This window comes from Manis pentadactyla, chromosome 1, assembly GCF_030020395.1.
Source record: "Manis pentadactyla isolate mManPen7 chromosome 1, mManPen7.hap1, whole genome shotgun sequence".
NCBI classification, from domain to species: domain Eukaryota; kingdom Metazoa; phylum Chordata; class Mammalia; order Pholidota; family Manidae; genus Manis; species Manis pentadactyla.
In genome coordinates this window covers 119579158-119594343 of record NC_080019.1, presented here as the reverse complement: position 1 = coordinate 119594343, position 15186 = coordinate 119579158, and positions in this window count along the sequence as shown.

Here is a 15186-nt window from a genome sequence, read left to right as displayed (position 1 = left end):
AGAGTCTCAGGTATTAGCATAATGGGTCAGCCATGAAGATTACTGTCAGTTTCAGATGAACGCTCCTGTATGAGCTCATCCTTGTTGAGTGCCATTATTCTGCAAACCATGCCATTTCTTCTCCCCTCATTTAGCATTTTCTACGTGGGCATGTGCTCAGGTCCAGGCAAAACTCCATACCATGCCCATACGTCCACATTTTTAAGCCTGTTGTTAATCCTAGTAAAATCTGGCAGTGTATTTTTTTCTCTTTTTTTTTGCATGTGGCTCAGATAAGATTTCTGTAGTCCTTTCCTCCCCATCCCCAGACATATCCCATGTACCCTGCTCAGCTCTAAATCTGTACAATTAGCTGGTACCATGGAAACAGACAGATCATTGCAGGTTCTACAGTTGTGAGGACACTTTGTTGAGTCCAAAAACAATCAGAAACCTTCTCAGTGCTCTAAACCTCTGCAAAACCTCATGGCACTTTTTATATTTATCTTCCATTGACAGGTTTTTCCATCATGCCCAGTACCGGCCATTGGATATGAGATGTAAATTCATTCAATTACTATTAACCCAACACACCTATCACAGGCCCAGTGCCATTAAATGTGAACAAGGCTAAAGGATGTAGGACATGAATAAGACCCTGGCCGGGGCCTGAGCAGGGTGAAGAATATTAAGTGGGAAAGGAACTGGACTTGCATCCTAGCAGTAGTTCTGCCATCAGTCAGCCGTGGGGAGCTACAGAGATCTCCACCCACTTCATTTCATTTGTAAAAGGAAGGGCTTGGTTCTTATCCATAACCACATGGTAGAATCACCTAGGAGCTTTTGAAACTTCACAGTTTCAGAGCCTTAATTCAGATCAGCAGACTCAGAACCTCTGAGATGAGGGAACTAAGTATGAGTTTCCCAGGGGATCCCAATGCCGTATGGATCGCATACCATGAGGCTTTGACACTTCAAGACCAATCTTGCTCAAAAAAGTTCCTGAAAAAACACATATCCAGATACTTCATAGATTACATTGTTGTTTATCCACCTTTTCTCTATTATGGTTTTATTTTCTAGTGTTAGGTTTTTTCTTTATTTATTTTGGGGAGGGGAGGAGAAGAATTAAAAGGAAGTGGTCTTTAGAAGCTGTTGCCAGATTTCTTTAAAAAGTAACCTCCTTTTTGTCATTTTCTATTATTTTTTAATTACCCCCATGAAGTCCTTAATACAAAGCAAATTCATAATACAAAACAAATAAAAAGAATAGCTTTCTGTTTAACAAATAATATTAGCTCAAGAGGAAAGTGATTATGAAGTGGAACCTGAGTTATTTTACTTTGTTACATGAAATTTTCAGGAAACTCCTTAGCCAAACCATAATATTGTTCCATTTATTTTTAATTGGGTAGCATTTCTGTAATTTTACTTCATTTATCCCTTCTGTGACTTAGTGGTTTGATTCTCCTCCCCCCAGAAAAGAAAAATAAGTAAACATACATATACCAATTAGGGGAAAGCTAAAATTTGAAAACTATTATTTCTTAACTGAATTTACTTGAACTAGAGCACTTTATTCCTCCAAAGGGGCTTTTTTCTTTTCTTTTAATAGTTTTTGTCCATGAGTTTCCTGTTACCATTATTTCTGTGCTTTTCCCAAGTATCTATGGCTGCTGCTTGACCACAAAAATGTCCAGCAGCCTATATGTGACCTGAAACAAACAGACATCTAAATCAAGGGTTAGGGGTAGCAGAAAATATTTCCTTGGATATTAGAATGGAATAAAAGAATGATAAATGAGCTCTAATACAGTAAGGACAGAAGACTATATTTTTGATGATTATTTTTTACCACTATTTATTTTTTCCAATAATAAAATTAAAATGCATCAATAAAATAGGGCAATAATTATTTTAAAGACAATAACAGTCATATTCAATAATTTGATATGACCTTCTTTAGTCTTTTTTTTCTTCCCAAAGATAGGCTTTGGGGTTAGTTTTATTTTTTTTACTTTTTACATAGTATATAGTAAAAATAATTTTTATTTCTGCTTTGTTTTTCATTCAAGTGTATGGTAACATATTTGTTACCATGCAGACTAGACTTCATATTCATTCATTCATTCATTCAATCAGATAATCTTTCTGAGAATCTCATATTTGCTAAGCATCTTCTCCCACAATGGAAATGGTGCCCCTGAATTTGTGCAACAAAGCAACCGTGAATGAAACAGACAAAAAACCTTCCCTCCAGGAACTAATCTAGAATTCTCAATGAAGAATATAGACAATAAAATAAATGTGCCAAGTACATACTATATTAAACCATAGTAAGCCTTAGAGATAAAAATTAAAGTAGGCAAGGAATAGGAAAGTTGGGGGAAGATAACAATTTAAAGTAATGAGGACGTGGAGGTCCTCAATGAGAAGCTGATGTTTAAGAAAGAATCTAAAGGAGATGAAGAAGGAAATCAAGTGGTTATCTAGGGGAAAGAACATTCAAGAAAAAGCAGGTCTAAATACTCTAAGGTGAAATGTATAAAATGCTCAAGAAAGTGTAAGGAGGCCAGCGTTACTGGAATGGTTCAAGCTCAGAAGAGTTAATAGAAGATAAGGGCATAAAAGGAAGGGGAATCTAAACTGTATAGGGCATAGTGACCATTGTAAGGACTTCATCTTTTATTTGAGTAAAAGGAAAAGATATTGTGAGGTTTTGAGCAGAGGAAACAACATCTAAGCTGCAATAGGATCATTTTTCCTGTCTTGTTGAGAATGGACTATGAGGGGTCAAGAAGAGAAGCACTGAGTTCAGGTAGAAGGTCATTACAGTATTTCTGGCAAGAGATGGTTTGCTAATAGCAATAGGAGGTGAGAAATGGTTAGAATCTGGGTATCATTTTAAAAGAGAGCCAGCAGATTTTCCTAATCGAAGGGATGGTGGTTTCAGATTAAAAGTAGATGATCCCAAGATTTTTGGCACAGGCAAATGATAGGACGCAGGTGCCAATAACCAAAAGAGTCTGAGAGAACAGGTTTGGAAGAGAAATTCAGAAATTTAATTTTGGACTCATTGAGTTTAAGATGCCTATTGCACATCAAAGTAGAGATGTCCAGGAGGTGGTGAAAAAAAAAAAAAGCAGGTGTGGAGAATTACAATGAATAAAGGTTTTCAAAAAAAAAAATCAAACAGTAGTTTCACATAATTTATCAAGTTGAAAAATATGCCCCAACCTTTGGACATTTAAGTTGACAGCTATAATTACTAGGCTAAAAAGTCAATAAGATTGGAAGTCAAATCTATTTTGCCCATTATGGAATCATTTACAGTCACACCTTGGAGATATTGCAGGTTTAGTTCCAGACCACTGCATTAAAGTGAATATTACAATAAAGTGAGTCAAGTGAATTTTTTGGTTTCCTAGTACATATAGAAGTTATGTTTACATGACACTGTAGCCTATTAAGTATGCAATAGCATTATGTCTAATAACAGTGAGCACATCTTAATTAAAAAATACTTCTTTGCTAAAATATGCTCACCATCACCTGAGCTTTCAGCAAGTCCTAATCACTGATCACACAGCACCATAACAAATGCAATTATAAGGAAAAGTTTGAGATACTGCAAGAATTACCAAAATGTGATACAGAGACACAAAGTGAGCAAATATTATTGGAAAACATGGTACCAATAGACTTGCTCAAAGCAAGATTTATACAAACCTTCAATGGTAATAAAACAAAAACAAAAACAAAAAAACAATTTCTGCAAGATGCAATAAAGTGAGGCACAATTAAACAAGGTATGCCTGTATATTATCTTCCAAAGTTTTCATTCCATTATTGAGAGTCTCCTGGTATAAGAGAGTCATAGACCTGCTCTAGATTTTAGTCCTGATTCTGCCCTTCCTTAGCTCTACCTTTTAATGATTACATTTTAATAACTTAATGTAGCAGAAACCAAATGAATCAGTTTAGATATTCTGGGAAGCAGGATGTGAAGGTAGCGTTAGACGTGCACTAGATGGAATGCTACTGCTGTGAAAGAGGAAGAGGGAAGAAACAGGAGTTAGACAGGAAAAGCTTCCTCAGGGGTTGGTAAATTGTCTGTAAAGGGCCAGATGGTAAATATGTTAGCTTTGTGGGATACTTACAGTCTGACACATATTCTTCTTTGGTTTTTGTTTTACAAGTCTCTGTCTGGACTGCAAAGCTGTTCTTTGCTTACGGGTTATACAAAACAAGGCTATGGTTCAAATTTGCCCTATAGGCCGTAGTTAGCTTGCACAGCCTAGTCTGACACCTGTGAAGAGACAAAGGGAGGAGAATTGTGTAGGAAAGCCTTAGACTGTTGTGCAGCTATGACAAGGCTTTGTGTCCTGCTCATGGGGACCCCTGGTTTAAAGATGTCCATAAAAGAGTCCCACATTGGGCAGAAATGGCCAGGCCCTAATACCCCTTCTGTACTGTTATTACCTGGGAACTGCCCAGTAGCAGTGTGGCTTTAACTAGAAAGCTGCAGCAGACCCCAATGGCATTGTAGCTGAAAGCTGTCAGTAAACTGGTCCTTCATGATAGATTCTTATTTGAAGAGGGCTGTGAATAATGCATCCTCTGGATGCCACATGGAAGTACAGAGAATTAACCAAATAGAGGTTTCTTTGTCTCCTGTAACATGTAGGGGTAAGTAGTCCAGGGATGGTGTGATGAATCTGTAAGATCATCAATACTCAGGCATATTCTACCATCTTTATCACTCTTAGAGTGTGCTTTCCATTTTCATGGCTACTTTATGGCTTCAAGAAGGCTACTCTCACCCTAATTACCTTATTCAAAGTAAAAATATGAAAAAGAAAAAAAGGAAGAAAGAAAAATGAGAAACTAGTAGTATGATCCCAGAAATCCCCAACATAAGGAAAAAAAAAAAAACTAAGCAGTGGGATAGACTAGAATCCCAAATCCCCCAAGCATATTGGGAACTGTGATCTAAGACGTGATAGTATCACAGATCAGTGAGGAAATCAGGGATGCTTCAGATATACTGTGGGGAAATTGGGTCTCCAAGTGAAGGAAAAAAAATGACCCTGACTCCTATCATATAGAAAAATCAACTCCATATGGGTTAAAGATTTGAATATGAAAATCAAAACTTTAAAAATAAATAGATTCTTTATTGCTATGAATTACAGAAATTTATTTTTATTAAATAAGACACAAAAATCATTTTTAAAGGATATAGTATACAAGTACCTTAAAATAAAGGACTTCTGTTCATCAAAGACAGTAGGAACATAAAAAGATGATTCATCATTAGGAGGAGATACCACCACATAGAATATAATAAACAAAGACTTAATACACTGAATATAAAAGTAACTTTAATAAATCAATTTAAAAAATGTAACCCAATAGAAAAATAAGCAAAAGTCATGCAAAGGCATTTCACAAAAGATAAATAATGTAAGGTGATTAAAGATATGAAAATATGCTCACCCTTATTAATAACCTTAATAATAAAACATCACTAATAATGTTAATTAAAATACAAATTTTTTTCAAAACTTAAGAAGTCTGATAATGCAAGTGTTGAAGGGAATGTGAATCAGTGGCAGTAGGGCTCTCAATTGGTCCAACAAACTTTGAAACTTTGCATTATACTGTAAATTTCAACATCCAAATTCATATAAAATGCACTACTGGAAGAACTTTTACATATATATCAGGATACAGATACAAGATCGACAACTATAGTAATTGGAGGTAAACTGGGACCCTTTCAAATGTAGAAGAATGATAAATTGTGGTGTATTCTCACAATGGAATATTTTATAGCAGTGAAAATGAATAGAGTACAGCTACACATGAAATGAATGTCCTTTAAAAGCACAAGTTTGAATGAAAAAAAGAAAGCAAGTCCCAGAGGGACACAACAAGCATAATACCATTTTTATAAAACTCAAAACCAGTAAAAGTGAATCATTTATTGTTAAGACATGTATACATAAGAAATGAAACTATGGGGAAATAAAAAGCATGGGAGTAATCAATATAAAATTTAATACAGTGTTACCTCCAGAAGAGGACAAGTATGGGATGGGTGAAGAACTTACAGCCATGTGGATGTTGTCAGTTATGTTCTTCTAGTCTCTGGGTAGTAAGTGGTCTCACAGGTATCCACTATGTAATTATGATTATTTAAAATTTAGGTATACTGAATACATATTCTTTTGTTTGTATCAAGTAGTGTAACACAAAAGACAATAAAGAGATATGCTATTAAACAAAGAAATTCTCAGCAGACTTTCATGTTTATGTCTCATCAGACAGAATGGTTTTCTCAGGGTCACATTCAGCAGTAAATGAAGTTGGTATATTTAGCTTCACAGACGGACACATTGCTGCCCATCAAAACCAGATTTTGCCTGCCTCAATAGTACATCGCCCTGACCAGCTTGCTAATATCACCTAGCCTCAGTAATGTGTCCAACTTAACCCACAGGGTTTTAGTGGAAGCCAAATTACATAAAACATGTGAAGTTAAAACAAAAATACTGAAAAAAGTGAAGGGATTATGGTTCTCAGGCATAATTCTTTTAGTGAAACCTTTATCTTGATGATTTCTCATGTGCAGTTGATTGGATAGGGTCCTTTTTCTGATTTCATATGTTAACCTACCTCAGTATCTGTCTTCTAGAATAAGTAGACTTAGCATTGAAAATCCCCTCTTGCAGAAATTAAGAAGCCAGGATATCATAATACATCATATACACAAGCATATTTCAAAAAGGATACAACAGAAAATGTAGGTACAATAAAATAGTGTTTACATATAGCCACTTTATGTAGTCATTTTATTATTTTACTTTTTCATGAAGTGTTGGAAGCAAAGTTATTTTGCTGAAATGTTACCAGTGAAACTACGCTCTCTTAATTCAGTATTTATTTAGTGCTTACTCTGTGCCAAATCAAGAATTGGTAGAGAGAGATGAGTAAAACATAGTCTTTGACTCAGGGCCACCTTTTTTGAAAAACCCAGAGTGGCAGCATTCTCATTGTGGTCCACGTGAATGAGGTCCCATGAAGACTGGACAGATTATAACCCAGAAGGCCACATGCAGGGACCTCAGAAACAGAAATGAGGGCTAAAAAAGGATGCAAATGAGTTTTGTGAGAAGAATCTTTAAAAGTTACTAATAGTCAGGGGAAAAATTGATTGATTTCACATTCTTCAGATGGATAAAAATCTTAAAACCTAAAAATACCAAGAATTGATGAGGATATGGGGAAATGGGTTCTCATTCTCACTTATAAGTGTAAGTTGGCAAACCATAATACAGAACCAATTTCAAAATATCCAGCAAACTTGATCCTCTCACTGTGATCCAGTAATGTTAAGATAAATATCCTTGAGAAATGAATGCACATGCATAGTGTGACAGTGACATAAGAGAGGCGAAAATATTGGTGCTAATGCTAAGGAGAGGCTAGAGGGAGGGAGCAGGTAACAGTCTTAGAGAGTCTGAGAAGGCTGATAAGAGAGGAAAGCATTGAGAGATAGTCAAGAATTTACCAGGTGGACAAAGGAAAAAAGGTAATTCCTAGTAGAGAGCAGGGTGTGGGGCCGAGGGGTTCAATGAACGAAACATTAAGTTACAGTGAGTGTCTTACCAATGGGTTTCAGCCCTGGGCAAGTTTACTATGATTCAATGAGACCAAAAAATGACAATGAGCCATTCTTGGGGTGAAAGAGTTTATACCCAACTTTATTTCCATGGTTGCAAGTCATTCACTAGAATCCCATCCACTCAGAGCAATTCTGCATGCAGCAAGCCAATCTCTGCCTCTGGGCCTCTCTACCCACATAGCCACCTCAGTCTCTGTCCTCGTTGCTGCCACCACTCCAGTCTCTGCTCTCCTACAGCCATGCAGCCCTGTAGCCATGTCACCCAGAGCACTGGGAGGAGCTCTCTATATAGAGTCAATAGCAATGTATTGCCCACACATGTGTAGTGAGCTAGCCGACCAGGACCAGGTGAGAATACTGGCCATAGGAACCTTCACTTTATCCACAGTGAGTGACCCACAGTACTTGAAGTAGGAGTGGAAGAGAAATTGTAATATAGATGAAGCATATGCAAAGATTCAAATTTTGGATTAAGGAATTTAGGAATCTACAAAGATTAAAACAACTTTTTCTGAGAATTTATGAAATAAACTGAAGAGTTTTAAGAAAATTTTACACTAGACATATACAATCTACTTATACTAGACATCTTTTGTGATATTTTTATTTTTGCATCCATCATTCACTTCCGTTTTCAGTAACAGCACTATGGTTTGTCAAAGAAATATCCTACACTACTTTCAATAGGTGTAGTTCAGATGGCCTACCCTTCCACAATTGGTTTGTACTGATGGATTATTTCCTGCATATGAACATACACTGTCCAGTTTAGTACCATGGCTAGTAATTCTTTTATTCCAATAGGATAGGAACATCAGTATATTCCATATCCTGACAGAGCTGGAAATATCATCATGAATATTATTATAGAATACAGAGGACAACTAGTCAAGAGTCTCTCATACATGCATATCTAATTTTCCATCTCTGTTTCATTCCTAAGAAAACTGGTATGTCTGATAGATTATTCCTGCCATATGATTCTCTGTATTTCTCTTGAAGGAAAATACTTAATCTATCAGTGAACTCTGTCAACTCCACCTTCAATTCATCCTATATCTGACCATTTCTCTCCACCTGTTGCTGTAGTCCACCCCATGGTAATCTCCTTAAGACCAGCTGAAAAATCTCCCAAATGACCCCTTGCTTTTAGGCCTGTGTCCTCCAGTCTATTCTCCAAATAGTAACAGGAGTGACCCTTTGAAATTAGATAATTCTCCTCTGTTTCTACTGTTCATAATCCTTCAGAATTTCCAACATAAAATAATATCTTGTTACTGGCCAGAATGCTGTTTTTTCCTAAGATTATGCCTGTGGATAAAATGAAGGTTCCTGTGGCCAGGATTCTCACCTGGTCCTGGTTTGCTTACTCACTACACACATGTGGGCACTACATTGTTATTGACTCTATATAAAGAGCTACACCCAGTGCTCTGGGCGACACGGTGCATGGCTGCAAGGCTGCAGGAGAGCAGAGCAGAGGCTGGAGTGGAGGCAGTGCCAAGCACAGAGGGCCAGAGGAGGGCTGTGCAGGCAGAGAGGCCCAGAGGCAGAGACCGACTTGCTGCATGCAGACTCACTCTGACTGAACAGGATTTTAGTGATTGACCTGCCACCGTGGAAATAAAGTTGGGTATCACCCTTCCACCCCAAGAACGTTCTACTGTCATTTCTTTGGTCACATTGAATCCATAGTGAACTTGCCTGGGGCTGAAACCCATTGGCAAAACAATGTCTCAGAGGTGATGAAGAATTAAGCTAACAGACAAGAGTATGGAGCAACCAGCAAAGCCTCAATGAGTGAAAGAGAAAGCAAGAACTCCTGCTAGATAGGAGAGGTTCCAAGAGAGGAAGCCGTCAGGGCTGTGGTGTCTGGGGTTTATATTGCCTCCTGAGAGGAGAAAGTCCCTCCCTTAATGACATCACAACTCACTTCTGATTGGCTGAAAGTACAATGCTTCATTTGCCTAAGGCACAACCAGCCAGGGCCGCTGAGGTCTATCTAACTAAGTGTACTGGCTGAGCTTCATTTGCCCAGGGCAGAACCAGTCAGAGCACCTGAGGTCTATCTACCTAAGTGGCTGAGTTGGACTGGGGTTTTCCGAGACTTATAAGGGCCCTGTCCCACTATCACCTGCCTCAGTCTGACACTAGCTACCTTTCCATCATCATACCTACCACTGTTCTCAATCATTCTGCTCCAACCACTCTGGTCTCCTTGCTATTCCTGTGTTGCAACACCAAGCAACATTCCTAAATTTATCATTTTTCTGCCCACATCACTTTTCTCCCCAAAGAATCACAAATACCAGGGTATCAGAAAAGACTTGTCTGATCATCCTATACTAAATAGGGCCCCATCACTTTCTATCTCCTTGTTTTAATTTATCTCTCATTTGAAATGAAAAAAAAAAGGCATAATATTATATATTTATTCCTGTGTTGATGAATTGCCTCTCTCACTGAACAAATACTCTATGACGGCAGGGGATTTATATATATATATTTTTTCATGTTTGTTCATTACTGTATCATAGATGTTTAGGATGAGACTATCTATCCCCTATTAGAGCTCAAACAATAATTAGTAAACAAACTAATGAATAGTGATTAAGGCAAAGTATATGAGCCAAGTTGGACCAAAAAGACTCTATTTTTTCATTATAATAATTAGGAAAGGAAAGTCGTTCTCTAGAAGTTTCTAGGTGAAAAGAAGAAAACCTAGAGACTCAATAAATACATAAATAAAGCCAACTCTTTGGGGAAAACAGAGCTGTAGGATGAAGAACAGAAACTAACACAATTCAAGTCCCTAAATGCAGCCATACCTAGAGCTCACTGTAACTCTGGACTATTCAGTTATGTGTACTAACAAATTTCTTATTTTCTTAATGCACTTTTACATAATTTCTGTCATTTGCTCTGTCTTGAGTAATACAAGTACCCTCTATTCACCAGTAATGCAAGTATCCTCTATCCACTATTCACCAGTATCCTCATTTGTAAATATGTAAAGTGAGATCTAGAAAAAGAAAGAGTTTTCACCAAACTCACAAAAGTGGTAATGGAGCCAAGACTTAAGCTTGGATCTTCTGAGTCCAAATCCTGATCTTTTCCACGTTGCTGCTTAGCTGGCTTCACAAATAGATTCAAACCCTTCCATAATCCAAGCTTGTTGGACATTTATAAAGTAGCCTGGTATTTGGGTCAGGAATCCTAGGAAATTAAGTAGGTTGAGATGAAGTTCCCTGTGTTATTTAATCTTTTTAAATTTAAACTGCTACCTCACCATAGGGGAGGACTAGCTCAGAAAAAAGAAAAAGAAAAAATTCCTCCAAAGAAAATATCAGCATTAATCCTCTCAGTATAACTTAAGCTATAGGTTTGCTGGAGAAAGGAAAATTGCTTTTATAAACACTTGTTTTTTCTCAGAGACTTGTAACAGTCATGCAATTTTCCCCCAGTTTTTGCACGTCATAAATCTTTTAATTCCCTGAATCCTGAAAAATGTAAGCTAATCACGGTTTCTGTGCACTGCTGTGGACTGGACAGCCCCACAAGTTCAGCCGCAGGACTGTCAGAGAATGGGAGTCGAGCTCAGTACCTGGCACATAGCAGACATTTGATACTCTCTATTCTTTGAGTATGAATGCAACTGGGTCTTGTCTATACCACTGTAAAAGCTTGTAGGAGGGTTTCTTAATTGTTATAATTTTAAAACTCTGAAACCATCACCTTCATTGTATTCTCATGTTTTTAATATATATTAAAAGATTAAAATGAAGCTAGAAGATTAAGAGCAATCTCTATCTTATATTATGATTTTACTGGAGAAAAGAAACATGAAATTTTATGACAGATTTTATGCTTTTATTTTTACATTTATTTCTTAGTGAGTTTTCAAGATATTTTCAAAAACTCTATTTAATCCAATTTTTATAAATAATGTGGTTTCTGGTTTATATTAAACTATTTAATGTAGTAGGGACAATGTAAGTAAAACCTGAATCTGTCAGAAACAATGATTTGGTTAATGGGACAAAATCAGATTAAAGAATGTTGTTCTCCAGATAGACTTTAGAGTTTTTTGTTTTAAATTAGAGACAAAAGTAATGTTGATTGAATATATCATTTGCATGGCATTTTTTAACTTGCAGGACATTATTTAGTCAATTGTTTAAACAAGTGTGTTAAAATGCCTTTACTATTAATGACTTTTTAAACTCTCTTAAAAAAAAAAAGTAAGGCAAAGGCATGCATTGTCCAGAAAATCAAAAGTATTGAGTTAATTTATATTCTATATTGAAATCTTACAGCATGTGTATTCACTTTATTAATATATTTTTATTTTATACTAATTGGCTTTTCATTCATTTAAAAATATGAATTAAGTGCCCACAACAAACTATATATTGTGTGGTCTAATTGCTTCTCTACCTAATACTAGCAACTAAAAGTGTTTATTTTTTAAATTGAACTGAAAGTCTGATCTGACACAGTCATAAGGCCAGCACTTAGCTCTGTAAAGATGGTGAGACTACAAGTGCCTTAGAGGGTGGTGTTCTCAGTTAAAATACTGACCCAGACTAGGGAAAATCCTAACAGTAAACAACTCTCAAAACAATACACAATGTCCTTCAGTTTCTGCTTCATGATTTGCTATCAATTCTCTTTCAACTAAAATCATCCCTCATTTCAAATGCCAGACACAATTTGTTACCAGAACTCCAGACTTGTTATACAACTACTTATTAAGCATCTCCATCTGGACGCCTAATAGGGATCTCAAACTGAACCTGGGCAAAAATAAATTCTTGATACCCAACCAAACAAAAACCTGAGAAGGCCTCTCTCTTCTCAGCTTAAGTGTAACTCTATTTCCTCAGTGCTCTAGGCCAACGTCTTGACAAAATCCTTGACTACATTCTTTCTCTCATGTACTATATATCCAGCTACTGTCAAATCCTGTCAGTTAAAGTTCAAAATTTATCTCGAATCTAATCACTTCTCACCACTTAACTACTTAAGTCTTTGGTCTCTCATTGGGACTGCTAATAATGCATTAGGCCTTTTCATTGGTCACTAGATTTCTTCCTTGTCTATTTGCATCTAATATCCAAGCCAGCAGCATGATTCTATTAAAACCCAGTACACATCCTTGTTATTCTTCTGCTTAAAACTTTCCACTGCATTGACATCTTACTGTGAATAAAATCCAAACCCCATTCTTTGCCTCATTGCCTGTAAGGCCCTATGCCCTTGGTTATATATAATCCTTGGTTATCTCTCCAGCATCATATCCTCTCCCTGGTTCCTTCTTCGCCAATCACAATGACCTCCTTGTATTCCTCATATACAAAAAACATATTCCTAACTTAGGATATTTGCATTTGTCATACCAGTTGAGCAGAGAGCTCCTCCCCGAGATATCCACAGGTTTACTCCCTCATTTCCCTCAGGTTTTTGCTCAAATGTCACCTTGTCCGAAAAGCCTTTCTGATCAACCTAAATAACATATAATCTACCCCTTATCACTCCCTAAGGTCTCACCAGCTTTTTTTCATAATTCTTGTCAATAACAGATACATTATATACTTATTTGTTTGTGTGCGTATTTTTATTCTCTCCTTAGGAAGATTCTTCTCTCCAAATTTTCCCTTCTCTCCAAAGTGAAGGATTTTTCTGTTCCGTTCACTGCTATATCTCTGATTTCTACAACTGTGCCTGGCACTGAGCAGGGGTTCCATAACTTCTGGATTCTTAGCAATTAACTCTCCTTCTTTTCCTTTAGCACTTGTCATATAGTTTGTTTCACAGATTCTTAATAAAGCGGAACTGTAGTATTTTTTATCTCTGATATTTCCATATCCTTTGCAAAAGATATTATATTAAATTTCTGTTTTAAGATTCATTGTGAGGTGGCAGAAATGTAGAATAAAAGATGAATATTCCACATAGTTATGTTTTTGTAGAATTCTATGAATGAGCTTTCTGCCAGAAAGGGAGCTTATAAAAATGAAAATAGTAAAGAGAAAGACAATGTTTTTCCTTTGCCCAATATTCTCTTCTACCAAGGCCTGAATGAGATCCTGGAGATCAAATGGTGCAATTTAGACTAGGCTGAATCCTAGACAAGTGGTCATCCCTTCCCCCTCCAAAGACAAGAAACTCACTGAAACACAGGGCCATGGATACCCTAAGTCAGAAACTTCTCATACATAAGTTCCACCTTTGAGTATCTTTCAACACATTGTGAGGTCATATTGCAATTTTCACTAGAGAAATTTTCCTGTCAAGTCCCCAAAGAACTACCTTCTAGATCCCATCAGTCTTGATCCTAACCACTTATGAAAACTGACATAATTTTTGAGGTTCCTCATCAGGTCATGCTCTCTTACCACAGCTTCAAGGCTGGAACAATGTGGTCAGGCTTTTTGCGACCATGACTCAGCTCACAGCTCACAGCACACAGACACTGGTGTCTAAGAACCTCCCTGGGAACTTTTCTGTCATGAACCTACATCAGGGCTCGAATATGTGAGAGATTTGTCAGTACTGATGAATAGTAATGCCAGTTACCGTTCTAAGAATAAGGAGCCACCTACTTTGACATGAGCTTTCTTGACTTTCTTTTTTTTCAACCGGTTCTGGAGTTCACAATGATACGTCAATCTAGCTTCGTGACTAACTTCTCATCTACTTACTACCTCTGTGACCATGGTGAGGTCATTAATCCTCTCTAAGCCTCAATTTCTTCAAATTTAATTGGAAATTATTAGCACCTAATTCATTACATTGTTGTTAGTATTAACTAGATAACCATACTTCTGGGTCATAGTCATTCAGGGAACACTGCCTACTAGTAGTTTTCCTTTTTCTTGACAATGGCATGGGAAAAATGGGATATAGGTTTATCTTCTAGAAATCTTTGCTATTGATTCAGTGAAAGTTTCACTTAGAAGTAACTAGAAGGTAAGACTTGTCAGAATTAGTAAAAAATTTTGAATTATTCATTATCCAAATAGAATTTTTATAAAATATTTTTTAAATACATTCCTTTAGTAAAAGGTAATCAGGTATTGGAAGAGATTGTGCTTGATAAATACCATTATTAGATAAAATATTTTTATTCAATTATCTAAAAACTTGGTAACTTCAATTTACATTCACCTTTTTTTGATGAATGTAAACATGTAGTCCCCATGGAAACACTGAGTCTCTGAGACATAATGGGATGAAATTCAATTTTTGGACAAGTGAGATGGTCTTGTCAAAGTTACAAAAGGAATCAAAAAATTAAAAAGTCTTTTCTGGTTCTTCAGTGTAATCATCCAAATTTAGTGGTTTTTAAAGATTGATATTCAGTCTCTTGGAGGACCCTGCGACTTGTTCAGGAGTTTATTCTAAAGTCAAAACCATTTTTATAATACTACTCAGATGTTATGGGCTTTTCTACTGATGGTGCAAAAGTCACTAGTGAGTGAAACTTCTGATATGTGAACTTGAATAAAGGCTTT